Source organism: Arachis stenosperma, chromosome 10 (genome assembly GCF_014773155.1).
Source record: "Arachis stenosperma cultivar V10309 chromosome 10, arast.V10309.gnm1.PFL2, whole genome shotgun sequence".
Lineage (NCBI taxonomy): Eukaryota > Viridiplantae > Streptophyta > Magnoliopsida > Fabales > Fabaceae > Arachis > Arachis stenosperma.
Window position 1 is genome coordinate 17361407 of NC_080386.1, and position 4052 is coordinate 17365458.

General features: G+C 33.6%; 1 long non-coding RNA gene across 1 annotated transcript; it reads left to right on the plus strand.

The window, feature by feature from the left end:
• On the plus strand, positions 1-2721 carry LOC130956542 (uncharacterized). The gene is made up of 3 exons (XR_009077153.1): positions 1-451; positions 932-1010; positions 2494-2721. It is a non-coding gene; the product is annotated as an uncharacterized LOC130956542 (long non-coding RNA).
• The last annotated feature ends 1331 nt before the right edge of the window (positions 2722-4052 follow it).

Genomic DNA, 4052 nt, shown 5'->3' on the forward strand with positions numbered 1-4052 from the left:
TGCCTTCACCCTCACTCACGCAACACACACCCTCATCCTCACTCAACACACGCGAAACAGGAAATAAATTGGAAAGGGGGAGAACGGGAAGATGAAGAGAAGAGAGGGAAGGAAGGAGAGGATGACGCCGGCTAGGGCTCCGCCGCCGTCGTTGTCGAGAGAGAGAGAGAGAGAGAGAGAGAGAGAGAGAGAGAGAGAGAGAGAGAGAGAGGAAGAGAGAAAACGTGATGGAGGAGAGAAGAAGGGGGTGCTCGGTCGCCATGTAGCTCCACCGCCACTGCTAGGGCTTGTTGCCATCGCCGTTCTGCCACCGTCGGGCTGCTGTGCTGCCGCCAAGGAACTTGAAGGGATGTCTCGCCGCCGTCGTGCTCTGTCGCCAAGCCGTTGCGTCGCCGCTCATCTCTTCTTCACCGTCGCCGCCCATCACCATCGTTGTATCCTCTGTCACCAAGTAAGCATTCTCTGTTCTGTATCCTCTCTTTCTCGCTCATTCTCTAACTCGCTCTCACTTTTGAGTTCGAAGGTGGGAATGGTTTTGATAGTGATGATGAACTGCAACGACTAATTGAAATAGAGAAGGTTATATCAATTTTGAATTGGTTCTGTGAATTTTTAGGGGATTTTTGGTTATGTTTTATTTGCTTTGGGTGTTTTACATGGAAATTTGATAACCAACTTAAATTCTCCTTAATCATATAAACTAGGAATTCATCTAAAAACTAAAGGACCCTGGAACTTCTTCCTGTGATCTCTTTGTAGCCTTACTATTAGGTGTAAGTTGTAGAAGGATCTAAATGTGGGTGTAAATGATTATTTTTATTCTTATTGCATTGTCATTACTAATCAGGTGATCTTTAGTTATTGTGCAATGTGCATGCATGATCATGAATATTTTTTGTTTTTAAACTGACTCATTTTTCTTTCTGCAAAGGCTCCTCTTTAGGTGTTTGCAGTCACACGATTTTGATGTTATTAGTGTCTTTTCTGCTAACACGATGAATCTCATACAGGTAATTAATATTGCTACAGAATGTTGGTACATTAATTCATACAGATAGATTAGCTGTTATTTGATCCAAGGTTTATGAAGGAATTTATGTATTGAATATCTAAGCATTTTTGTTCACAGACAAGGAATCATCAGTGACTTTGATGGTGCACATGTACATTGATTGAATACTAGAACTAGTTCTATTTTGATGTGGCATCTTTCTGATAATTGGCTTTTTATCTGACAATTTCTTGTCGACAGATTCAATCATTTAAAACCTTGCTTTTGATGGGGTATCTTTTTTAACATTGGGTTTGTTATGCTGACAATTGGACATTAACTTTTTTTGGTTTCTTTGTTGATAATCAATTGTCTTACTGTGTCCACCATTGTAACTTGTAAAATTTTGTTGTTGCAATGTTGCTGGTCCTATTTTTTACATAGTACTGCTAGTTTTTCTGGTGCTGTTTTTGAAACTGTCTTTATTATTGTTGTTTTCTTAATTTTATTACTTGCAAAATTTGAACGTATATTATTATTTTAACACTATAAATGATAAAAATTCAGCAGAAAAAAACTACTAAGTTTTATGTTATCATCATCTCTAATTTCCTTTCCTTGCTGATTCTTAAAAAAATTGTTCTACTTCATTAGTGCTTCTGATCACTCTTGCTGGTTTTATTAGTGAATTTCTTAACTCGTCATCTTTGATTGACATAGACAATTTCTTAGTTGGGGGAGAGATGTAGTATATACACCATACATAACTCGTCATCTTTGATTGACGTAGACAATTTCTTACTAATAACATTTATTTTTGAAGGTTTTTAAAGTTCTTATGTTTGATGAGGTTGGGTACAAAACACACAATAAGATGGAGATTACTATCTTTGTCCCTCTACATGCAAATCATAAAAAAAATGTTGACTTTCTATTTATCACTTATAGTCTTCATTTCTGCACATCAAAACTACATTGGTAAATATCTGTGACTTTTTGGTCAAAATATATAAATAATTAATAATAAACATAAATCTAAATTATCTCGCATACATGATATTCATTAAATTATTGCCCCCTTAGGTCTACTTTTATCCTTAATTTGGATGACATAATAAACCACTTTGTCAAATTCTATAGTAGTTGAGCAACTCTCATAAACGAATTGCACTTAATGAATGTGAACTCTTTAACATTTTCTTTCTTTCATAACACTGCAAACTTGATGAATGCTAGTATTGAGAAAACTTCTTGCATTGATGTTGACTTGTGTAGCTAACTAGCCATTTCACTTTTAATAGATTTTGGAACCTTTCTCATCTTATGATCAACGGGTTCATGACTTCATGCAATGTTAGTGGTTAATAAAATATTATTATAATTTGCGTTTGAGTTTATTATGAATGGTTGCCAATGAATTTTATTAAGAATTATTATATTAAAATTGCTTTACTTTACATTTTTATAATTTTGACTGCAATTTCTTATTTGTTTTGCATTAGAATCTTGGCAAATAGACATTCTGCAAAAAGATCGAGAGCGAGGAAGCTGCAATACATATCAGAGTGAGGAAGCTGCAATACATAGACATTCTTGTTTGTTTTTCCTAATTTATTAGTAGTAAACTCTAAGATATGAGTATGCTTATTCTAGTATGAGATGTATGAATACTCAAAATTATGATCATCCTAATATTTTTGGTTCATTATATAAATATATTTTGTTTCAGGATAATTTTTATTATTTAAAGATTATTGTATAGTATTATTATGTATTTATTTTTATTTTATAATAAATTTAATTAAAATACAGGATTATATATATAATTATATTCTCAAATATTAGATTTTAGATAAAAATATTATTAGAAATTTTTGTTTATATATATAAAAACAAAAATTAAAAAATGAAGGACAAAAGGCTACACTTATATAGAGTAGCTATAGATATATTATTTGTTATGTTTATAAAGTGATGCAGTAGCCTTGAAAAGTGTAGCCTATTCTTTTAAATTCTGGTAACCATTAGTGCTGAAAAGCGTAGCCTTTGGTTTTGGACAGCATCACTTAAAAATCGCACCCTATTTCCAAAGGCCAGAAGCGTAGCTTTTGATACAGAAAAGCGTAGCCTTTGAGAATAGGCAACACTAGTATAGGCATCTCCTAGAAAAGTATCTCTAAAGCCTAAAAAGCATAGCCTTTGCCTAAGGCATAATTTTTTTTTCATTTTTGGCTACACTTTTCAAGTGTATCTGAATGGGTATTTTTTTTGTAGTGATTGGTGGAATTTTTACTATCTTTTAAGTATTACATACACCAATTTTTTAGAACTCAACATAATCTTATTTGAGACACATCAAGTTTTAACATAAACTTAATTTGGTTATGTAACTACCTAAACTTGACACACTTAGTGCTTACCCAACTTAGTAAGGAATACCTCTCAGGTACATGATACAAAACAGAAATACAACTAAAAGAAATCTGAAATCACTCTTGGCTTTTTCTCTCAAGTATTTCTCTCAGCCTTTTCACTCAATGGCTTTTTCTCCATGCCTCTCTCTTTTTCCTTTTACCACATAATGAATACAAAGAAAGATATAACATTGAAATAAAAATACAAACAGTAAACCATGAAGGAGATGATGATTCACAGCCTTTATGCTATACGTTGAACTAAATTCAGCTCTCTCTGATGAAGCTCTCCATCTTGGCAAAATATTTTTTTGATGTAGAAACACTGTTCCAAGCATTAAACTCACACAGGAAAGTTCTCAATGAGACTCAAGTTTTGGTTCTCTCTCCTTGAACTCTAATGAGAATCATTTTCCTTCTTAGTCCATGGCCATGGTGTCATCCTGATGTATATTGTCCACATATTTCAGGAGGACAACCACTCAATCTCTAGATTTTTGCAAGGTATTTTCATTCCTTACTGCAAGTTTTTGCTCTTGTTGGCTTGTGAAAATGAGATGGTTGGACAAGTTCACAAACTCTTGCAAAACATCTTTGACAACTCCATAGAGGAATGATTTGTGACCGGTTGAAGCAGATGTTCCAGA